The 25401-nt window shown below is 34.9% G+C and overlaps 1 protein-coding gene and 1 long non-coding RNA gene across 7 annotated transcripts in view; one reads left to right on the forward strand and one right to left on the reverse strand.

Moving 5' to 3' along the window:
• Positions 1–25401, reverse strand: part of LOC143693963 (uncharacterized) — a 112996-nt gene that overhangs the window by 60627 nt on the left and 26968 nt on the right. The window contains exon 3 of one of the 2 annotated variants that reach the window (XR_013182089.1): positions 18733–19338. The exons of the other annotated variant lie outside the window; for it this stretch is intronic. This is a non-coding gene — a long non-coding RNA (uncharacterized LOC143693963). Of the gene's footprint in view, positions 1–18732; positions 19339–25401 lie in introns of those variants that run through there. 2 annotated transcript variants of the gene reach the window in all.
• The window catches only part of GALNTL6 (polypeptide N-acetylgalactosaminyltransferase like 6), a 539467-nt gene that overhangs the window by 604 nt on the left and 513462 nt on the right, over positions 1–25401 (forward strand). For 4 of the 5 annotated variants that reach the window (XM_077177322.1, XM_077177325.1, XM_077177324.1 and 1 more), the window contains exon 2: positions 7941–8027. The exons of the other annotated variant lie outside the window; for it this stretch is intronic. The gene's annotated coding sequence lies outside the window, so the exon portion shown is untranslated. The remainder of the gene's footprint in view (positions 1–7940; positions 8028–25401) is intronic. 5 annotated transcript variants of the gene reach the window in all.

Here is a 25401-nt window from a genome sequence, read left to right on the forward strand (position 1 = left end):
AAGAGTGGATCAATAAAGTCATTACTAGATGGAATATGTTATGAGAACACGTTGGTGATGTACGATTAAACTGAGGAACAAAAATCATATACAATGACTGCTTCCAGCTTTTGACAGGAAACATGAGCCTTTAGGCATAAATGACTGTGAATGGCAAAATGCAGCTGCTGCCTTCATTTGAATAGCCTAAGGAAGACAGGAGAGCAATCAAAACATGCCCCAGCTATAAGCAATCATTTCAGAGCTTTAGCTGACTTAAAAAGCAATAGCAAGTTAGACTCTGAAGAGTACTAGACAGGATCCTGTGATGTGGCACTGCCAAACCCTTTGGAGGAGATACAGTGAATAAAGGAATATTCATGAGAAAAGGAATGTTCCATAGAGAATTAAGCAGCTGCACATCCCACAGTCTCTGCATGAAGCATCACATGCGTTCCAGTTTCTGCAGCTGCCCTTCAACCTCCCTTCAGCTGCTGAAGCTCTCGTCTTTGCCTCCCTCTTTCTGATCCTAATGAGTGCTCTGCAGCAGCAGCTCAGGACTTCTGGATGTTCTTCAGCAGCTGGATACTAAAATCCACTCTCAGGTGCACTGTTTTACATTTACTGCCCCGTTATTTCTTCTTTTAAATTTTATTTTGCTAAGAACTTTGAAAATGAGCATGTACCACCTGCCCTGAGAACGCACTTGAGCCGTGGGAGTGCCCACAGTAACCATCACAAATTCCTGTTGTGAGTACAATTTATCTACAGTAGTGGCTTCAGGAGGAAAGAAATTCCAGGTAAGGCAAACCAGAGGTGTCATATCTTCACAGCACAGTGCAGTTCCAAGGTTTTTAAGAGCCTTAAAATAATAGCACAGGTCTAGAAACAATAGAACCATATTAAGAACATGCCATCCCAGCTAAAATCACTCTTTTATTTTCCTTCTAGTTCTGAGGCAGAGTTGATCAGAAAAGGGGGAAGGACAGTATCATGCTGCCTGGTATGTTTTGCAGATATATGTGTAGCTATCTTTAATCTTACTGATATCAATTCAATCTTACTGATATCAAATGCAGCATTTTGGGGGAAAGTAGGACTGATGAAACAATGCAAAAAATGAAAAATGTATCTGTATCATCAGAGGAGCATATTTTGTTGACCTAGGTCTTGATTTTTCTGTTTTGCATAGTTCTATTTCTCTTCATTCACCATTCTTGCTTTTATTGCATTCCATAACTGCCAGAAACAAATGAAATCCAAAAGTTCTGTAGAGAAAAACAAGTTAAGCACCCCCAGCTGTTTGCAACAGCATAAACTGCTGCTTCATTAATTCAAATATGTATGTGCAAAGGCCTCCAGCACAGCCTTGCTCCAGCAACTGCTAGGATACAGAATTATTGTTTATAATAAATCACTGTAAGCCAATTGGAGTTCTGGGTACCCTGGTGCTGTGACACATGCTGCATTTGTGAGAATGGCTTTTCCAAATGTTAAAAAACTATGGGGAAACTTTATTTTTTATTGTCTTTGCTGAACTTACTTCTGACTATTGTCAACTTAATATTATTCTTTATAAAAAGGGGAAGAAAAAATTGGATTGCCAGTGTAAAGAAAAAGAGCTTAAGTAGCTCATAGGAGAGGAAAAATGCTGTATAGCTTTGCTTACACAGAGAAAAGTTTAGCCCAAGAGCCATAATAATTTGAGAAGGGTTAAACAATTCCTGTGCCACCATTCTTATGTTTGTTGCTTCCTGCAAGTGAGTATTCTATGAAAGCAAGACAAAAAATAGCCCTGTCCAGAAGAATTGATAAACTGAGGCTGAAGATAACATGAGTTGCTGTGGAGAATAAGGAGTTGCCCAAGGAGAATAAATAAAGAATTAGCTCCAAGTCTTTTTGAAAGGTCTGGTCATATGGAGCCATTTTTTTTCCCTTAATAGAACATTTTATAATGGTTAAGGGAGAACTCTGCTTAAAATTTGTCAAAAAAAAAATATGGCCAATAGCTGTATCATTTCATACATCTATTGTGGCAATCATAAGGATTTTTTCAGATTAATCCAGAGCCTTACATAAATGTAGGAAATACACCAATTCTAATTAGTTTGGATTCAGTTGAGCTGAATTGAAGTCTGGTTTATAAACTAGGCCTCATTTTAAATTAAGTAAATACACTTGCAATCTTTTGCAGTATTTATGTATGCCAGTTTAGATAGGACTAATTTCTTTTTTTTACTGGAAGGTGTGAAAGTCTGAAAAGCTTGTTTTGTTTATTTTGGTTTTAAAAGAAAGCCAAAATCCACTTCAATTTATTTACGTACTCCTCTCTGCTGTCAGGACCTAAGTTAAAGCAATTCTAGTTCCTTTAGCTAAAGTGAGAAAAATTAAGTTGGAATTTGCAATTGGCTTTGATATTGATGTTTAGCAACATGTTTTCACAGACACACTACTTGAGTACACACCTCAGTCTTATCATCTACACAAAGGAGCTAGGTTAATAGGCTCACCTACCCTGAGGAGAATGCAAGCAAGAGTCTAAACACTGTTTTCCAGGTGAAACCCTCTGGTGTAGTTTCAGATAATGTCAATAAGGAGCGAAGAGCCATCCAGTGCTAGTACAGGTGTCAGATTGGCTATCAATCACCTCTATGTGCAGTGAGAAGCCATGGCATATCATGCCAGTGAACATAATGAAACATTGGAGCTTGCTAGTGTGCATGGTACACTAATAATGTGAGGCTGGGAGATAGAAAATTTAACTTGTTTGGAACTAAATAAACCTTTATTTAGTTATTATTAAATATAATAACTATATTATTAGGGGGGTTATTATTAAAAAGCATTCCAAACCATGCTCGTGTCTTAAAACCTTACAAAACTGTCCATACATAAAATCTGAGTTTTTGTCCAGTGAAATGACAATTTCTACATGTGAGAGGAATTCACATTGTTAACATTTACCTGAAGATACAAATCTTAGTAAATGCAACCCATTAATTAAATAGGGAACATATGTGATTTGGGAAGAAACACAAAATAAGGCTGCAAAAATATGTTTAAATGAAAGCAAAATTTGAGTTAAATACCAAAACTGTTGAGTGAACTGAAATCAATGATACAATTGCCTTTGGAATCTGAATATATCCAAAAAAGTTTATGTCCTTTCAAGTGAAAATAAAGTAGACTCCTGCTTAAATGATACATCATTTTATAAATGGTGTACCTTGGACTGTAAATGTAAGGTGCTAAAGGAAATCTATCAAAATTAGAACTATAGCATAACAGTGCTAGGATCAGGAAGTAGTAATTATGCAGTTTATTTGACAGTTCACTGCTTTGCAGAGAGAGCCAGAGCAGGTATCTACTGATTACCAAATGTTTGGGGGTAATTGATCTGAAAAAGAGAGCAAACTTTAAAGAACATGGAAATTATCTACATTGGGAGAAAAAAGACCAAGCCAGTGTTAGTTCAAAATCCTTGTAATTACAAGTTAGTGCCTGGCACTGTGAATCTGGAAACTGCAGTAAAATTTGTCTCCTCTCAATTTAACATGAGCTTTGCCAGTTTGAGATTAACCTTTAATTCAGTGGCTGTTCCACAGCTGACCATATATGACCTTGTTTTACTTCTGTGAACTCATGAAATTCCCTATCTGTAAAGCAGATGTCATTTTTCTGCTTAAAATTGATGTTCTGAGACTTAATTAAGTGTTCTTTGCTTATAAAGAGATTCCTCTATCAACAAAGCCTATAAGCAGTCAAAGCTGATAAAAATCTTTGTGAGTATTACAAGAGAAAAGGCACAGGCTAAGCTAAATTTTGGATATGCAGTAAGTTACAAGTCATGCCTTTCCGGGATTGTTTTGATAGTTGAAAAAAACTTTCTTGAGGAATGTAGTGAGAATATAGGAAAATGTCTTCTGTGCTTGTGTGGGAAAGCTCTCTTTACCTTGGAAAGGTTTTATTTGGGTGTTGTAAGCAGACTGGAGTGAGTGTATTTTTCCTGAGTAAGGTTAAATACTGGCGCAGACTAGAATCTCATAATAGAATTGGTTTTGTTGTTGTTGTTATTGCTATTGTTACTATTATTATTAGTTTAGCTGTAATGATTCTCATTATACTGTTTTGATTGTATATTAATAAGTGAAAGGATACTTCATTTGCATTTTCACTTTTGTAGCTATGACCTCAATTTCTATACATATGCAATATGAGTTTATACATTTGATTTAAACTATCTAAAAAGTGCTCAGAACATGAAATCTGTTGATTGCTTTTACAATATTTACACGACAAAATTTTTTTAGTAGCATTGAAAAGGTCAGGCTTATTTTATCACATCCTACCTTAACAAGGACTGAATTTGCATTAGCACACAGTTGCATGAAAATGTAGATGTCTATTTTGCATATAATTTAAACAGTTAGAGAAAAGTTAATATAAACTAGAAACGTTATTGTGTGACAGTGAGTCACATTCTCATGTGAATTAGATTGCGTGGCCACAGCACTTTGAAAACACTTCAATAACCCAAAACAAAGTTCTACTTTACATTTCCAAGTGTTCTGTAATACACTTTCCCTATAAACTCAAAATGTTTTATAAAAGCTATTCTGAATCATAGGTGCAATTTAGTCTTAGCACTGGCCAAGTAAATATGACCTCAATATACTGATCTACATTGAATTTTGTGCCATGAGTGCAGAGGACAGCTTCCTCATTCATTTGTCTTACTTTTTTGTACTCTCTTTTTTCTAGCAATGCTTCTAAACTCATTCACAAAAATCTATGTGTTTTTTATTTTTCTGTATTCTGGTATTTGAGATATACATCAAATAGGACCCAGGATATTGTGGGATGTATGTTATATCTTACATCTCTCATTGGATTGTGTTATTACTGCACATCTGTTATAAGCACTCTGCTTATTCACAGTTGGGGCTCTCTGCACCACACAGGCTGACCACATCTCCATCCCAGGCACAACCCACCCACCTCCTTCAACACTCACTCTCTCTCTGATACAGCCCTTTATGTTAACCTTGCCTGATATTGCATTGTTCTGACAATGAGTTTTTGTCATCATCCTGCTGGGAAGGATGTCTCCTGGGCTGAAACCCTATGTGATGCACATATGTGATGTATCTGTACAAAAATGATAGCTTTCTTTTCCCATCTCTCCTCTCCTACATTGCAGCATATTTTATTAACTCCCTTTTGATAGTGGCTGTTGTCTTCTGGAATCCAAAGCCAAATATGAGGAAAATATAGATATGTTTTTTTTTGTTATTTTGTTATTTGGGATTTTTTCCCCTCCTTTTCAAGTGTCCTGTGCTTTTAGGAAAAAAATTAATGCACAGGCTTGAATGGTCTAATAAAGCAGCATCAAGGTCATCACCACCATAAGGGTAATATTTGTATATTAATTTCAATTACTTTTCAATGCTGAAGTCATACAGGATGCCAGCTTGAAGACATTCTTCTCCCTTTTCTTCCTCAACCAACAGCATTTGTTAGTAGGATTCTGCTGTGAATTGGGAATTTTTTACCTATCAGTTCAAGCTGGATTTATTTTAAAACTACCTATTTCTCAGCGGAGAGAATGATTTTCATTTGTATTTAATTTTTTAACTGAGTTTTGAAGCTGAGTAGTGTTTTCTAGTTACAGGAGTCTCTTTAAGTGAGCTGTTAAATACTACACTGGGCTCAGTTAGAATGCTCTACTACTTAAATGTAGAGTATGATCATTTCTGTCAGTATTTCCAATTTTTCTATATAACTTTGAAACTTGCAAGTCTTTCAAAGCAGGTGAAAATTGTTAATATTACTAAGAAATGTATTTTATCAATCTAGAGGAAAATATGAGGAATTTTGTTGATCTGTGTGTTTTTGACCTTGGCTAAAGTGGGAAATTTATATTCATTGTATTTAGGAAAGCTGATAAGCTTTTGATTGGAAGACTTAGACCTTATAATTTAGCCTATATCATGACTTTAACAGTTAGACCATGATTCTAATAAAAAAATGCTACTTTGGAGTTTAAATCTATTTTCATCACCCAGACCATCTTATCTGTCAATATCTGATTAGAGGTCCTTGCTGCTTGAGACAGCTTTTCTCTGTCTGACAGATAATCTGAGGCTCTGAGACCATCAAGTGAGGATTCATCTGTAGGAGTGGGGGGACTAAAAAAAAGGCTAGAAAGATCTAGGAGATAATTTTTGATTACACTTCAACCTATGACTTTTGCCTTGAGCCCAATAGAAAGGCTGAATCTTTTTCTTATCACTGCACAGACAGAATACTCCTGTATTGATTTAAAAATTCAAATAAGTTTCAGCTTGATTATTTCTTCATAAAATCTCATCTGAGTTGAAGGAAAACTGTAGTATTTTTTTCCTTTCAGTCTCAATTTGTTCTCATTTTAATTTTCAATGCATTAAGTATAAGTTGTTGCACTAACAGAGGCCTTTGATACCTCTGTCCACAGTGCTACCCAGACCAAGAGAAGCTTTCTGTCCAAGCAGCTTCTCTGAGGTGATTGCTTCATTACAATACAGTAACTTTCTTGAAGATGAAACAGAAACTAAATTTTCCAAGTAAGACATATGTAAAATCAGAAAGAGAGAAACTGGTTGTTGTTTAAGATCCTGAAAGGTCTTTCACACCTACTTGCTACAGTGACAAGAGTTTGTCTAATCTACTCATAAATATGTCTTTTGGGGAAAATTTAATTATAGCTCCTGGTACTTATAGGAAGAAAAATACTGCACTTAATGTTTACAAATATTCACTTTAGTTCCCAAGTCTGTATTTGTCAGTAAGTAGCACAAACATATTTTCCTGACATAGCAATTTTGAGTGCAGAATATCAGGCATTTATTTTGATATTTACCATAAATATGGGAATAGATTTCTACCTTTAGTTCTACAAGTAATTTTTAATCTAAATGCATAGTGTGCATGTATTGTTTACTCTTCCTAGAAGGATAACTGTGTGCTCTTGCTTGTACTGACAGATGTGGATACTGGATAAGATAAATTCTGAGCCCAAGAGGCAGAGATTTATTAGCTGACTATACAAAAGTTATGGCACATATTTTATAATTTTATACTCGTATCCACTGTGTTGAAATTTCATAGTGCTCTAGGTTTGAAGGTAGATTTAATGTCAGAAAGAGAAGTGTTGGTGAAAAGCAAGGTGAAACTGTGCTATGCCTGGGTGTATTTAGCCTAGACAGAGTCCAGGGTTTTATCTCAGGTCAGAATGAAAAGCCAAATTAGCCAGGGACACCAGTGAGTATCTGAGATTTCAAGATATCCAAAGATGTCGTATCTAACTTATTCAAGCCAAGCATATGTGAAAACAGGAAATACAACCACTAAGAACTTGCCAGAACTTTTACAAAGAACTCATCTCTACTGACATTCAAATTAATAATTTGATCTAATATGTAGATAGCTGGAACCCAATATAGGACTCAAAGGGGCTGTTCCTTAGTTTAGCTGTAAGGTCAGAACAATGATAGGGACCCTTAGTAATACATTTCCAAACAAATGTACCTCAGAGACACTCACAATTATTAGATAACTCATATCTAATTAAGCTCACCATTGGGTTTCTGAACTAATGACCTGATTAAATTTGACTTGCAGGCTTGCCAATTATGTGTTTTCCTTTTATACATCCTTTTTTGAAGGAAATTCACAGTATGAGCCTAGAGTAGTGGTTTGCACACATCACATAAATGCCATCATCTCCTCAACTGGAAAGTTTCCTAATCATTCTTGTGAAATGTAATACTCTGTTACTTCCAGTAATCTGAAATTTCTTTATGGAGCTATGTTTGGATTAATCTGCTTTGTCAAAAGCCTTTGAAAATAATGAATATCTTTTTTTTTTAACAAGAACGGGCAAGAATTGTTGATTTTAACCAAACATTGTGTTGAATCCGCAGGCTTTTCAAGTTTTGAAGCTCAATCACTGAAAAAAATTGTCCTGCTCATATTCTCAGTTTCAAAAACTGCCAGCTGAAGAGTAACAGGTAACTTTATTGTTAACTCAGCAAGCTGAGTCATGAAATAACATTTAATGGCAGTCTGTATTTCCCAATTCCCTGAAAATAAGGGGTTTTGGGTATCGTGATTGTAATTTTGAGTATATCAAGAAGAGAAGGTAAAAGGAACAGGAACAACAAAATTTAGTCTTTCTTTTGAAGGAAAGTAAAGCTGTTTATGCATATGCACAACATGTTCTCTGAGACTGGACTGAAAAGATGAGCATAATTATTATTGAGGAAAAAATATTTAATTCACTTTCATTACTGTAGGAATGAAAATGTCATTTCAAGTAACATATTGAATCTGATGCATATTGAATTTGATGCATGTTGAACTTCTATAACCTCAACTATAAGCAAAATGAGCTAACAAAGTAACAAAGTTAACTAAATTTCTGTATTTACATCAGTCTTTTATACTATGTTTAAATGTGCGTGAGTAAAAAGCAATTGAATAAACATTAAGACTCTTCCAGATATTATTCTGGAGAATAGGTAGAAAAAAAGTCAATTTTCCTTCTATATACTAGAAAATCCTAGAACAAAGTTAATTGAATTGAGATATTTTTTTCTTCTGTCTTTTGATTGGTCCATTGATGCATTAATTATGAACTTCAAGAAGGAAATAACATATAGGTTGTTAATCATTCAGTACAACTTCACATTATACTAATGCTCAGGGCACTTTGTTATTTTTTTTTTTTTTTAATTTGCTTTACTTGGAGAGAGAGTAAGACAAAGACTTAAGGCAGGATAGGCATCAACATATGAAGCTACCCATTTCAATTTTGCTTTTCTGTACTACCATTTGCATTGTACCAACCTATTTCAATTCCAGAATTTCCAACACTGCCTTGTGCTGCTTTTCCACAGCAAACATTCCTGCTTTGTTTTAAAAATATTTACTTTTAGATCACCTTGCAAGATGAGAAGGTGACATGCTGTCATATTCTGTCATACATGGAGATGAAGGTCAAAGTGCTACTCAGCTTGGGTGACAAACTGAGCCACCCATGACCTGCTTTGCAGAGTACTTAGCATTCCAAACAGCTCCCTGGTACAGTGGCTCAAAGCAAAGCCCCTGCTGACTTTCTGCTGCAGCATTTATTATTCACTAGGTTTGCATATTGGGTCCATAGGTCAGAAATCAGGTGATCACTAATTATATGACCTTAGTAATGACCATCCAAGAGAAATGTATTTCAAGTAACTTGCTCATTAATACATAGCACTTCAGTAGCTAAGGAAAGAATATTATTTCATTCTACAGGTTTTCATTCAGCTGTCTTAATTGTGAGTGTGGTTTTGTGATGCTGCTGTTACCCCGAGTTTGTTCTAGGGAAGCTGAGATTGGAGAGGAAAGGAAAAAGGAAGAATTGAGCCTGAGATTGGCTCCTATTATCAGTGTTAACAGGCAGACTTGGATCACATATGATCCTCAGATGCTGCTAAGAAAATATCTTATGGCCTCTGTCTGAACCATTCCTAGTATAAATGTAATTTATCAATTACAGTAAAGCTGTCTTTTATAAACACGTAAACACTTTTCTAAACATGGTTTTAAAAGCAGACAATTTGGGCAAACTTCCACAGGCATAGCCAGCTCATGATTTCTATGAGAACAGTCCCTGTTATATTTTAAATGCATACTTTGAAAGCACAGTTTTTCGAGTTAATAGTTGATGAGAATCTATCATCAATAAGAATTTATTTTAATATTAGGGAAAAACCAATTTTCTCTAAATTGTTTTTTGCCAAAATCAAGGTAAAAAAAATTCAAGTAACCTTAGATGGAAAATTTAATCTTTAATGATTCTGTTTTGTCAAAATTACAGATAATTGAAATCATTACCTTAAAATATTAATTTGTAAACACCTACATAGGTACAGTTACACCCTTTAGATTTAATGACAGTAATTTAATAAGGAGTTTTTTCGTATCTCTCCTCTTTCAACAAAATACACTGTTCTCTGAAACCCTGAAGTGAACTGAAACTATCACTAGTTTTAAATGGGCTTTAAACACAGCCTTTATTGGAGCCACAATATAACAAAATTTCTCATCACAACAGGCATTTTTCAACCCCTGTATGTTACAATTTGAAAGAACCTGTCTGAAAGTGCATTAGTAATTGCTTCCTTTTATTCCAAGGCATTCTGTCCACCAGTTCAGGTTTTTGATGCAGTTTTTATTATATTATTAAGTCAATTGGCCAGTCAACTTTCTTCACATGGGTCTCAGCAGACGGGTTGTTGGAGGTCTCACCTCGCAAATGCTCATCTTATTTTTCTATTTGTTTAAAACGTTGATCATTCATGTAAGATCTTCATTGTTCCTCTTACTGAATATTTGATATGTGCATATATACATATTTTTGTGTGTACACACCCCTATATATATGTGTGTGTGTATATATATATATGTATATGTATATATAAGGCACACACATATATAGAGAGAGGGAACCCAGGTATTCAGGGTTTAAATTTTATGTTCAAGAAAAAAGCTGTCACTGCATTGTATCTGCTCATGGCTAACCAGACTGGAAACTTTTAACTTCTCTATTCCTGTGTGCAGAGATATATAGACAGAAATGTGGGAGGTTTTTGCATCGCTGAATAAATCTGGTTTAATTTAAAGGGAAAGATGCATGTCAATTACATGACAGACTGATAGGACACATTAGGGAAATATCCATCAGGTATGCTTAGACATTTAGCTTCCAAGGCAAAGTTGCAGCTAGGAATGCAGTACTTTGATGGTTATATTAGTCAGCTTTTAAAAAATCATATTCTGATGCTGTTATGCTTCTTGGAAGACTCTTTGTTAATCTCATATTTTTGTATCTTGGTAATTAAATCCCTTAAGTTTCCAGAAAAGTGCAAAGGCTTTTTTTTTTTTTTAAATTTAGAGTTTCTTAAGTATTTGTGTCTTTTATTTAATGGTGAAAAATTCCAAGGAAAGTGTATTATTCATTACTAAACTCTACCATGTGTCATTATCTACCTGTTTTTCTTTTGCACAGTAGATGTTCATAGAGTCTAGTGAGACTCTTGAAGCTTTAAGTCTCCGCATTCCATGCAATGCTGTCTTCTTTTAATATTTGCAGGAAAATGCCAAGATATTTCCCCAAACTCAAAGGCAACTTTTCTTACTTGCCTAAAATTAAAGGTAGGAATTTTAAAAACATCTCCTTTTCTCCTTTGTGTAGGACAAAAGACTTTTGGAAAACTCAGAAATTTGGGCATTTCTAGAAATCGCTTGCTATATTTATTTAAAATAAAGCTATAAACTACAATTAAGGGTTCTCAGGATTTTGCCTGGACCTAAAACCTAGAAAATATTAAATTATTCTGATCATCAAAGAGCTGAAATATGGATACAGAAATAAAATTAACATCTGTAGGGCTTCACTTTTACTGTTCACTTTTTATGTCCATTTTAAGTGGAAATAATTATCTCCTTATCTTTTAAAACTGATGAAACCATAAATGCTCTGCATTATGCTGATGCACAGGAGATTCTGATCTATCGAGCAAGTGGACCCATTCCTATTTTTAGTTTAAAAGCTTGATCATCTAACAGAAGGTGAATAAATGATAAAGTAGATCAGTTCAGCTGGGCTTTGGTAATTTCCCATTCATTGCTGTATATAGACTGCATTTCCTGGGTGTACAAGTTCAGCTTCCACATCTGTGAACAAGAGAATCTTATTTCAGAAATGTCCTGAAGAATTACTCTTAACAGGTTACTTCAGAACTTGTGCTGAAATAGGTCACTGTGTAGATTATACTGCTATGGTGTAGACAAAGATACCACTTTGGTCTTATGTCAATAAGGATCAGGAACAGCTTTCTGCTGGAGCTGAACTTAATGTCACCCAGAGGAGTCATGCATCTCATGACAGAAGTGGAGGCTTCACAGGAAATAGAAACTGTTTGGAAAATGCAGTGTTAATTATTTCATCTTGCTGGAAAGAAAAACATTTTTCTGACATATTGATCCAATTGAGAGGCACTAGCTGGCTGTTGGGGGCTCCCTATTTTTATATCTTAGCAGTTAGCAACAAAAAGGAGTATGTGAATTTTATATGTGAAAAAAAATAAAATTGGAAAATCATACAATGTAAAGTACCTAGAAAAAGGAATTATTTAGTCAGAAACACCTCTAAATGTGCTAATGGCTTTACAAGTAAATGGCTTTGTAGTTTCATGTACAAAAGATTTTTTTTTTTCCTGGTTATTTTAATGAACTCTTCTTTAATATGTCTTAAAGCTCACTCTGTTTGACCAAGTTTTCTTTGCTGTATGTAGTTGGCCTGTAAAAATAAGCAATGTTGAGAGGGTTTTTTAATATGTCTGGTTTTAATTCCTATCTCTAAAAATCTTCTTTTAAGTTTGGATAGTTGACCTTTAGAATGGCATTTTTCTTTCATTCTGTATTAAGTCTAATACCAGGTAATGCATTCTAAATGAAGTCAATGAATCACAGAAAGAGTTACATGGTAGGACTGCTTAAGAAGTATTTGTGTTTTGTTCTGAGATGTGTAGATAAATATTCTGTAAGTTTGGAGAAAGGCATCTTTATTAAGTACTATTTTTGTGCTACTGAGATGGAGGTCATTCCATAAAATGTCCTTGTTGCATTCATCAGTCCTTAGTTGCTGTTACAGAAAATGTGAAGTTTCTGTTCTCTAAAGTGCTTTAAAGACAGTGTGAGCAGAACATTTTTCAACATGTGCCAGTGCAAATTCACGGAATCGGTGGTAACATTTTTGCATTTCAAAGTAGCACAGCTGCCATTCTGGTGTTGTGGTTGAAAGATGACAAAAGGTGTACAGTAGGAATAGATCAATGGGTAATATTTTTTTATTCATGAGCTTCACTGTTTTCTTTGCTCTGGCTAATCTGCTCTGTGCCATTCTTGGCTCTTTTCTTTTTTAGCTCAGCCTTCTTACCATTTTATAATAAAAATCCACTCTTTCCTCTCCTCAGTTCACGTCCTTGTGGGCAATTTGCCCCTTCTTTGTATCTAAAATGTGAATACTTGATAAGTCATCCTCTATGCTCATCTCTCTCTGCTCAGCTCTGGGGGTTTTGCCTTCATCTCTTGCAGAATCAAATTCAAACCCTTTGCCACATTTTTGACAATGGGTCTTGCCTGACATATTTAAACTAATAACTGCCCCTTTTCCTTTATCTCCCTTGCTTCAATTTACTGGTTTGTTTTTCATTGCTACTCTTCTTGCTTCCTGTCACATGAATAGTAGTTCTCTTATATCCTCTTATTGCAAATTCTTTCTAAAAAATTCCTTTGAGAAAATTCTTTACTCCTTTTGTATCCAAAAACTCCAGTTCTTATCTATCTGGAGCAACGGCTTCTGAAAGCCTGTAGAGGATAATATTCCTTAGAAGCAATGCTAAATTTGCATAGAAAAAGGAAGAGTAAGTGATGAGACACAAGACTGACTGGACTGGTGACATGGGTCAAGCTTCTCTGACCTGGCTTTGGCTGTTTTCCCTGACCTGCTACATTAGTTTTACAGCTTCAGTTGTTTTCGATGGAATGGTTTACAAAACATAGAACATCAGCTGCCAAAAAAATGACAGGGAGAAATGACTAATGTCCTTTTTTAGTAGGGAGGTTTGCTTTCTCTTTTTTTTTTTTTTTACCTCTCTGTCTCAGGCATGAATAATTCTATTCTATATTAAATGAATATGTAGTAGGTCTCCAGATTTTCATCACTAATGAAGACTAAGAGTAAAAAGCTGTGATCTGAAACAAAGCCCAAATTATCCTCCCTACCAAAAGAGATATTAAAGGAAACAGGAGAAATGTAATAAATGAAATCCCTCCCATATTCACCCTTGAAACAATTGGTCTTAGATATGGTGTGCTCTGCAAAGCATCAGTATTTGTGCCAGAGTAAATTGAATTAATAGTGCTGAAAAGTGAATAATGTCACAGCACACATTTTGGTTTTTTCTACTGCAATCTTTTTAAAAAAGAAAATGAGAATGTATGAACTTTCTGTCATGAATTATTTTCTTATTTTTAGTATTTAACTTCACTAGACGATCATTGTGCACATAATTTCTGATGGATAAAATATTCTTGCAGCAGCTGTATTTCTAGTTAAACTTTTTCTACTTTTGATTTATAAATTATTAGAAACATTTACATAGTGGAACAACTTAATCAGACATCATTTCCCTTTCTGGTATATTGCACTAAAAAGCCTCTATAAATATATATATTTAACATAATTTAAAATAAAATTGTGGGGTGGGAAAATAGAGTTGGGATGAAATTGCTGACAGGATTCTTTTTAGTTTTGACAGTGGAGGTTTCTTGGAGAGTGGTGGTAAAGTGCAGTTTATGAAGTAAAAGTTCTGTTTTCTGTTTACATTAAAAAAAGCTCATCTATTAAATATCAAATTGAAAATATTATTTGAGAGAGTATTAAAATCTGAGATTTTAATTTTTGGGGGAATTGTAAATATTGCTGTTAGTTTTAACCTTGAAAATTCAGTTATCAAAGTCAATTGTTGAGCAAACACCAAAATATCCAATTGAAACATTGGTGTGGCTATGCGTCATAATTAAGCAGAATGTTTTATAAACTTAATTCCACTGCTTTCAATGGGATCACTCCTTCCCAGAAAATCAGTATTTTCTTTCATGTTCCACAACGATCTCACCTTTAGAAACCACAAAAATAATTTTGTAAGTGGAGAGACTCTGTGGCAAGACAGGACACTAGCCTAAACTTCAGAGATGAACAGTGAGCATGAAACACCTGGGATGCATTGCCTAAGAGATGCTCCAGCAGCTCAAGGGAATGCATAAATTAATATTCTGTGATTGGTATATGCAGTGCAGATCCCCAGGATATGAATGTGGTGGATTTGTACTGGGGTGGTTCCACATTTTCCTGTTTATACTCTTTTTTTCCCCCTTGCATGCCAAGTTGTTCTTAGGATAGAAACAAAGCAAGTAGAGCTATCCAGCTCACTTTCCATTAGGAATTCCTCTGGAAGACTGGTAGAAAAGATAAAATCAATTCAGCTCTTTGGCCATCTCACCCAGAAAAACCTTGTGTGTTGTTTTCCACTGTTGTTTCTCCTTATTTCCCTTTCCTGTTTCATGTACAACATTAAGCATAAATCTGCCTGAGTCCTGTCCTGAAACTCAAAACCTCCAGGTTCTCAGACACAGAAATATCAACCAAAAGGACAAGTGAGTCCTCTGAAAACCAACTTTATATAGTTCCAGGTGGAAATAAATGTGACTTTTTTCCCTTTGTGTAGAACAGATTCTGCTTGCCACAGCCTTGTCAGTATTCAAAAAAACAGTCAAATTTCAAGGTCCAGTAAAGAAGTTGCTTCAGCAAACACTAAAAATTCCTTTAGAATGAAATTTTTTCTCTCAATTGAGATTCCATTTCTAAGATTTTTGTCCAAAGTTTTCTACAGATATTTCCAAAGCCTCCAAAGTATTTAAAGCAGAACAGGACATTTGAAATAACTGGAACATTTTTACTATTATTATTTTTTTTAATCCTTCATGAAAAGCAAAAGTCCTTTCTTTGAAATGGTTAGCAGAGGAAAAATGCATGTTACTGGGGTCTTGTCACTGTGCATTTACAGGTGATAGAAACAACATGCACTGTTGGAGAAAGGAGCAAAGGTGATGGACAGAAAGGAGATAATGGCTCCTCTGAGAATTTTCACATATAAGCTGGAAACTTAGATCTTGTAGTATAAAAGTGGGCTTTCCTCTTACAGATCAACTTCTTTGTATAATGGATGCATTCTGCCATCTAGATATATTCCACTGAACTGATGATAATGTCAAGTGCGTTTCTGATGCTTCATTCAGTTTGAGAATGATGGATGCATTTTGATGTTCCTTTTACCCTGCTTTACATTTATATGCAGTTGAATGGTGAACAAATAGTTCAAAGAAACACAGTTTCGAAGACAAGAGTACACCAGAATCATTGAAATGCATGCAAGAGTGTATGCCCATATACTAATGCCTTCCAAAGCACTGTTTTTATAAAATCCATAAATTTATAAATTTTAATAATTGATGGTGTGATCTTGAGTAAAGCAGTCACTGTGTTTTGAAGCCAGAGTATGACCAATATGAAATACCACCTTCAAGTCCATGTAAGAAACACAAGCAATTCAATGCTGTTGAAAGATTATGTTCTATACAATTTTTCATAGTGACATTTTAAATATTTTTCAGAGAGGAGGTAATTAGGAATTCATGCCATTGGTGAGAAAGATTGGCCATATGTTATTTCAAGTTGCTAATACAGACTGTTACATTTTACACTGTATCTTTAAGTGTAGTGTTTTAGAGCCCACACTGTCCATAGATACCCTTATTATCTCTGCTGTAAAGGGAGATTGAATCATTTTTTTTGTTCGCTCATGTATCTAAATGAGTAAGACAAAATTGTTGGCCTCTATAAAAACCCCTATTTCTCTGGATAAAGACAACTAATAATGGCAAGAGTCAAAATGATACTTGCCTGAATGGCCTGAATATTTGTTTGAATGAGAAACACTAACAACCAAAACTTTGATTCAGTGAAGAATCTTTCTCTGCAAGATACTTATTTTTATGGTCAATGTAAGTTCACTGACTATGATTAAAAACTATGAGGATCTTCCTTTAAAATGTTGTGAATGTTTTTACTTTTGCTTGTTTATTTTTTTAAAGACAATTTCTGAGTTTTATTTTCATATAAAAACATGAATCCATGAGAGAAAAATTTTGGAGAGTTATTGAGTGATGCCAAGGATTGAATGAAAGAAATTATGCTATCTCTACTCTGGTTGTCACTACTTTGCCTGATAGAGTTGTAAAGAAAAATATATGAAAGACTCTTGGATCCTTAATTGTTGGATCTATAAATTATAAGCTGTCTTTATGGTCTTGAGTTCTTGTATTTGTAAGATTAGCAATTAATGCTAAGTAGAACTCTAAGACTTATGTTTTTCACAATTTATGGTTCACCTTAGAATTTAGTCTATATTCAAATACAATGTAGATATACACAGTGTAGAATGAGCAGGGTAAAAGATTTCTTTTTCATTAAAAATGCTGCTCAGCAGATCTGTGATAAATGGTGACATTATGTATATGCCAATCCCTTCTGGAAAATTGGAGTGATTCTAGACTTTGCCAAGAATTTGACAGGCCACCCTAAATGTTTAATCAGGGATGCTGTGATATTCAATACTGCTTGTTTAAATGTGTCAGTCTAATTTTTATTAAACCTCTTCAAAATGAAAAATTTCTGCAGAAAAGAAAAATCATGAGTGAACCAAACTATTAATGTTTCTCACTGGATATGATATAAATAATCTAAAGTTAACTATGATCCTCACTACACTGAGCACAAACTTACCTAGTAAAAGTTTTGAGTTGGAATAGAACTCAGAGGAGTGCTGTGTCAAATTAATGATCATGAAGAGCATTAGTAGTCAGCTTCTGCCTTGGGTGAGACCAGGGAATAGATGCCACTCAGGAATGTGAATGGAATTTCTCTGTTAAAATTCTGTCCTTCAAAAATCAGAAGAGCCTAATGGGATTTTCCTGCGACTTCTTCATTGCATGATTCTACTCTGGCCATGGAAAATACATATTGGATTTCAGATAAGATCCAGGGAAGCCAGTTAAGAAGAATCCTTCTTAAACTGTTGCTGCTGCAGATTAAAGGGGCTATATTAGCTAGTACTTCCAATTCTGAAAAGCTTTGCTTACATACATTATCTTTCATTTTTACAGATATTCTGAGGCTTTTTGCAGTGAGACTAGATGCATTATTAAAGAGAATTTAGCAGAATTTAGGTTTATGGGTATGAATTAAATTTCACAGTATATAATGTATTTTTTAATTAATATTTGTATTTCATAATGATGCTCTTAGTGGTATTTCTTCAGATGACCTCTTCTATACATTTTATTTGCATCTCATCCCTGTTCTGGTATTGAAATAGAAAAGTAATGAGATTCTATTCTGCCATCAATAAGTGATAAATGTTTTACCATTGCCAGGTCATCCAGGCTTTAATTCCCAGTGCTTGTGAGAAAGTAATGGATCCCATCATGGTTTTTATATTGATTTTTATTTGTTCTGGCATAGGGCACTGGGACATGCTGGGTTGGGGGTGTTGTTCTTTAAACACAGAACACAAACACATTCCATAGGATAGACAAGGCAGAGGCATATGCACAGAGGAAGCCTAAGGCTAGGAGACAGTGCTGGTCAGTGTAATAAGCATTGGGGTTTTGTGCATGCTCCAAGTCTTCTGAAATTTTACAGAAAGGGTGATACTGAAGCATAAAAACACATTGTAAGACACACCTAAAATAAATGTGTATCTCTATTGCAAGAGAGGGCAAGTTTTCTCTTTATATAGCCAGAGCTTCCAGTCAATTTGAGAGGAAAAAGGAACATTTTCTTGTGCTTTTTCTCCCAATGTTTCCAACAAGATGTACCATGTTCATTTTTGGCAAAATAATGAAGACTCTAATACCTTGACCAGCTCTGGATTGTAAAGCTATTTACATACTCTTATTTAGTTAACCCAAAACTGCAGAATTGCTGTATTTGTCAGCATTCTTTCCCTCATGGAAAGTGGGTACAGCCAGAATCCCCAGGATCCTTTCTCAATGCGTCTAGATGTGTCTAGTGGAAAGAAATAATGTTGTTCTGTATTTTCTTTGATGTAATGCTGTGGCTCAGGATATGTACTGCAACACTTCTACCCAGACCTAGTATCAACCTCTGCTGCTGGGTGGAAAGAAAAGGTACAGCCCAGGATTACATTCACAAATACAGATTATGCTTAAAAAGAGGCATCAGGTAACCTGGACCTTTCATCGTTCCTGTAGATTCAAGGGTTATTTTAAAAAATGGGTAGTTATCTGTTACTACAGAGTTTTTATGATGTAAGATAAAGAAAATTCCTATTTAATTTCCTGTAGTCATGTTTCAGGAAGAATTATGATGGACATACTCTCTGAAATATTTTATATAGAAACACCAAATATTTCCATCACATAGGGGAAAAAAAATCAATAGGGAAGAGGATTTGGGGTTCTTAAGAGAGAAAAAATATTCATGGTTTATCTTGTATGAGGTCTAGTAAGATTCTAACTTTCTTATCTGGTAGTTGGATCTTTAATCTTTCCTACTCAGCAATCCTTCTTTTAATGTATCCAGTCATCATTATTCTGTCGTCAGCAAAATTTGGTATATCCAGCAAAGAACTGAAATGCAGGATTAAAGCAAAAGGAGAGCAATGAAAGATGGAAAACGTAATCTAATCTTTCCTACAGTTCTAAAACCCCTTTTGCCATGTGGCTGAAGTCCTAAACTTAGTCACAAATGCATTCTGTGACTAAGTTTAGGGCTTTCTCTGTGCTTGAGATTTCTGTAAATTATACTGTGGCAAGTCGAGAAAACAGCAGCCTGCCTGTTTGTTCTTCTCTGCTCCCCCCAGCCCAAACTGCCTCCCAGTCACCCTGACAGATGGTTAATTCATGACCTTCAATGTAATTAATGATTAGATGAAGGATGAGGATGCTTTAACATAGCTGCTGAGGGCACTATGCTTTTACATGTTGCTGGGGACACTGGAACAAAATATTGTTTGTTAAGATGCTTCTTTTTCCCCTTACAGCACTTTTAACTTTATGTTTATCTGTGTTTATGTGTAATTACAAAATTTTGAATTTTACAAATATCTCCAGCCTAAGCTGTAGAGACAGTCATATGAGTCATGTGGCTTCTTTAGGGAAGAGTGGAGAAGATTGACTAGGGACAAAATAGTATTGATTTGGTATCCAACGCTATCTTCTTTACTCTGCTTGAAATATTTAAGTTGCATTAACAGAATGCTCCATTTGGGGATTGCTTGGAGTTTGATGACCAGTTGGGAAGATAAAGAAAAAACATGCAGGCTGACATGAAACCAACTGCTGTCTGAAGGCAGTTACCTCCCAGGCCTTAAACACAGAGGGAAAAAATTCCGGACACAAAGATTCCCTTATTGAAAATGAGAGGAATAGGCTTACAAATGAGGTTTCTGAAAAAAGCCCAATGAGAATCAAATAAAAATCCAGAGAGAAGTGTTTGATATTAAAACTCCCTATGATTTGATCATGTTTGATCAAATGTTCAGCAACTGTGGAAAAGTAGATCTTATATTTTCTATATTATGGAAGACAATGAAAAACAGGAATATAAAATATATAAATGACTGGGGAAAAAAATCTTTTACTGTGGTGCAGAAAGTAATGTTTGCATTATAGGATGAAAAAGCAAGACATTGGAGAGCCCTTTTAATCATGCTAAAGACTGTATGATGATATAGCAAGCCCAGTGCTCCCTAGTTACCGCAGCAGGGTGGTAATGTCATATTTGTGATTCATGTCCCAGCAGTAAAAGTGAGGATAACTTGCCCTCGTCTTCTGGAGGCAACTTGAGCATATAGAAAACAAAAAAGGGATGAGAAAAGCTGTGGAGTCTTCAAAGTTGCCTTAGGTGTCCTTTATGGCAGAATGATTCCTAGCCTCAGAGTAAAACAACTACCTGATAAATGTATCACATAAATTGCTTTACTCTGTAATCTTACAGAGCATTGTTTAGTTCATAATTTGCTTTTGAAATGTTTTATTTTACTGCATACCCATAACAATAACCGCCATAACTTAAATGATGTTTTAACATCATGAGATCTCATTATAACACTCTGCTTATTCAGTTTTTGCTGATCAGTTAAGTAAGAATGCCAGCTGTTCTGGTTGCATTACTGGGTTCATGGATTACTAAAAATAAAATTAATATACTCATTATTCCTTTTTTTTCTATTGAGTAGCATTTAGAGGCTCTAGTCAGAATTAGTCTCATTATTATAGATGCTGTATAAACATTAAAGATGCCCTTACATGGTAAACACAACATGCTGTTATTGTTTAGTTTAATGTTGAAACAAGCTGAGCTTTGTTTACAATTTCAGAAAGAGAGGTCATGTTTAAATGTTGCCCATATTTAACTAATACATTTAACTCAGTTATCCAAAACCTGCATAAAGACTAGCAAAATATATATTTGATTACACTGAAAACTATCTAAGATGTACTTCAACGATTTTGTACTGACAGCCTAAATATTGTATTGCATACTGATCTGGGAGTGGAGAAATTGAAGTAAACAAATTGTTTTCTATCACAAAACAACACTGAATATAGTAGCACTATTTTATTGACAGTGTAGATGCTTATTAAATAAATTTATTGGTAGCAACCTAAAGAAAATTGAACCAAGGTGAAAAAATGCAGCATTTCATCACATACTGAAAGAAGGTGTGCAGAAATGTTGCAATTTATTGAAATGTACTGTATTTTGATATACATTGCATACTGCAGCCAAGGAAATTTATCTTTATATCGTATGTTATTATCATATGTGTCAAACAGAAGTTTCATTTGTCACATTTCAAAAAAATATAGGCTCATTTCAGGAAGGCAGTTATCACTCTATGTGTATGTCTGCCATATTTATTTTCAAGTTTTAACCATCACCTCAACTTGACTTTTCTTGGAGAGACAGAAAGAAACAACCATCTTTCTCACTGTTTAACAGAGAAAACTTATGGGCAAATTGGTAAAATCTCTCAAGATTGTTGGAGCATTAGCTCATCTGGAGTGTGATACCGAGAAAAAAAGGGTGCAGGGCATTTTTGCCATGGTGTTCTAGTAAACATGTAGAAGGAGCCCCTTCTTGGAATCAGCGACTTCCTCATGTAGAGAAGGGCTGTACAAACATTGTCAGTGATTTGAAGTAATTAAAACATTTTTAGCTCTGCTTCTTAAAAACCGTTTTTAAATCAGTAAATCATGCCAAAATGTCAGAATTCTTTGCAATGGAGAAGTTTCAAAATTTTTCCCAAACTTTTCTAAGGAAAAAATTTCATACTTATGCTATCATTAAGTGACAAACCTTCAATTGCTAATAACTCACTTTGATTACACTAAAAAGAAGAGATAAGCAGCTCTGTTTCTTTTCAGTTATTGGCTACAAGAAGAGAAGCTTACAATTTGTTAACCTGGGACTGGAAAGATCTCTGAGGATCTAGTAAAAATTCAAGTAGATAACAGACTTTTTCCAATTTTTACTTTTGTAAGAATAACTCCTTTTGAAAGAAAACAATGGCTACCTTGTTTTGTCAGTATTTAAAAGAAAACTAAAACTGAATATGAAAAAGTAGATTATACATTGCTTTTTCTCATTTTGCTTTCAGCTGCATATTTTCATATAAAAATTATTTTTAAATGCACTAAACTTTGAAATTATATTGTTGCAAAAACATTATTTCACACAGGAATATCAGTTAGCAATGATCACTTGGAAAAGAAGTGTAACTCGTTTATATAAATTGATAGCTCGGAGGAACCCCGGAACTATAAAATAAATACCCATAACATTATATGAGATAAATGCAGCTTCTGAAGAAATCATTTTCAAAGCTTAATTAGTAAATTTTATTTCTGACAGAAATCTATGGCTTGAATTAGCAAATGTAATAAAATATCCAGACCAAAACTTAGACTTTTTCCTTTACCCTTTGAGACATACCCTGTGTGTGTTCCATTCCCATTTAAGGTATTTTTAATGTTATTGACAGAGAAGAATCTTCACTGAAGCAATATTTTCATATTAATATATTGTCTATGCTTTAGTAGGATATTTGCAGAACAACATGTAGCATATTAGGTCACTGCAGTGTGTCCCAGATGCAACTCGTCATTTTTTGCAACAATCTGTGGCTTCAGTAGCTGGCTGTGGCCAGTACAGTGCACAGAAAGTATTTTCTGTATTCAGTTGTTTTTTTGACATTATCACATCCTTTAACACTTTGTTAACAAAAGGTCCCACTATTTTATTATACAACATAAGAAAAATGCCAATAATTCAGTTACAGAAGATTCATTCGTATCCAAAATAATTAATGTCATTTAGCAACGCCAAAGATTGAAGCTCAGCAAAGAGGACAAAAGTCCAGCAATAATATGTTTGCCTGTATCAGGCAACCTCACAGGCCAATCATTTTGTCAAAGGTTATACATGCAATAATGTATATGAGCATGTCTCAACCTTCATAATTATGGCACAACTCTCAGAATGTATAGTAGATATTTCAATTGTAGAAAAATTCCCTTTTGGGAGCATTGTGGTAAGTCTTGCTATAGCTCACTGTAACAAGATACGGAGTTTTTATGAAGATTAATCTTATGCAACACACAGATCACTCAGAGCTGAAAGGGTGAAGAAATGAAACCTGTGTTGCACTTTAATGTGATGTGATTACTGATTGACAAGTATTGCAATATGTAAACATTCCATTTTCAGCTACCAGTTAAGATCCAATTAGTGAGAGACTCTTCTGCCCAAATTAAGGTGCAAACAAGACCATATGCTGAAGTCAGTAATATGGGTTTTATTCAACAGCAAATGTGAGGTAGAGAGAAAGAAATAGAAGAGAAAGAAATAAAAGAGGGACAGGGAGGAAGAAAGAGGAAGGAAGGGGGGATAAAGAAAAGGAGAAAGAGAGAAGGGGGGAAAGGGAGGGAGGGCAGTGAAGAGAGAAGGAGAGAGGGACACAGAGAGAGAGAAATCAAGCTATCAAGAGATAGTCACCACCAGTGTCCTGTTGGTCCTTCTTCACTGCGGGCTTCTTTATGGTGGGGGTCCCAGAGCTGATCTTCTGGAGGGCACCATCTTTATGCAGTCCAAGTTCCAGGTATCCACAGAGGTGCATTCCTTTAACTTGGAGTGATCTTTGCCTGATCAGTGATATGTGCATAAGCAGTGGGAATTCTTGTCTGGGTATGTTTAACCAGAATGTTCCTACCAGATCTCACTTCTGCCAGGGCTGGAATTAGGGCTTTCCTGTCTCAGATTCCTGCCTTCTGTGCTTATCTCAAGTTGTCTCTATGGGAGCTTATGTCATGTTCCTTCTGTGGTCTTGACAGTGTTTGAGACAGGTGAGTGTACCCTTTAGGCCTTACAGTACTTCTGTAAGTATTTGTTCTTTCTGTGTTTCTTGCTAATGGCTGATTTGGTTAATCCTTACTTTCTGACATGAATTCTAATGTCAGGAATTGTCTGACAGGTGCACTTGCAACAGGTAATCTTGGAGGCACTTAAATTTGATCTCATTCAGCTAAACAGTTTCTGTCTCTACTTATTTCCTGTGTTTCTGAGCTTCAGGGTTGGAGGGGATTTTTTGTTTTACGGATTTTTGGTGGCTTTTTTGTTTTTTTTTAAATTTGTTTTGGATGGTTGGTTGAGGTTTTTTGAAGGAATAAGAATAGGTTCAGAACAGAAGTGGGAATCAGAGATGGAAATGCTCATCTCTCTTATCATATTGTATTCTATCCAAGGGTCTAGTTTTTTTATTAAAACACCCTGTCCTTCCAGGATGCATATCAGAAATGTTGATGAAATTTATTGTCTCTAAATCTGAGCCCCAAGCTACTAATTTCCCACTTTATTCATCTGATTTAAACTCCAAAAAGTGTACAGCATGGCTGTATTACAAAATGTTATATAGATTATGTCGTATTTCAACAGGCAAACACAAACCTGATGGTAGCTTCAGCTGCTCACTGGTGTGGTGATGATATTCTTTGTCCTGTTATGGCTGCTTGGATGCTCAAAAGAAAGTTGACTTTGAAGGTTTCAAAAATTATGCCTTTTATGGCAGACAGGCAAAAGCGTGGGCAATCAAAGACCTGCTGTCATTTTTGGCTGAAGACCAAGCAATTTGGAAAAATTAGCACAAAGTTGGAATTTTTCACTCCATCTTTATAGTAGAATGAGACTAATAGTCAAAATTATTTTTAATGATCAAAATTTCATACCATGGTAGGCTCAAAATACTGAAGATACATGTTACGTATTAGGAATTAAAATATCAGATTCAGAGACTTCTGGCAATGTCTTTGGTGTTGCTCTAATTTCAGCATCACCTGACAGCTATAATAAAGATCAGTGAGTTATTGCAAATAAGTTGCATATCATGTAGCTTTGCACTTGAAGAATATTTACGGAAATTAATGTCAATGTTAGTGACAGTGAAACCATTTGGCAAAGCTAGCAGAGAATTTAAAAACTAATAGAGAAATAATAGATGTATCTCGCCCTCCTTCTCCCTGTAATGTATAAACATGAGGACTCTCATGTCAGGTAAGCCTAAATCTCCCATCTAATCTAAGATAAATTTTAATAATTAATCAGATATATTTTCTGAATTCCTGATAGTGAGC

Source organism: Agelaius phoeniceus, chromosome 4, assembly GCF_051311805.1.
Source record: "Agelaius phoeniceus isolate bAgePho1 chromosome 4, bAgePho1.hap1, whole genome shotgun sequence".
NCBI classification, from domain to species: domain Eukaryota; kingdom Metazoa; phylum Chordata; class Aves; order Passeriformes; family Icteridae; genus Agelaius; species Agelaius phoeniceus.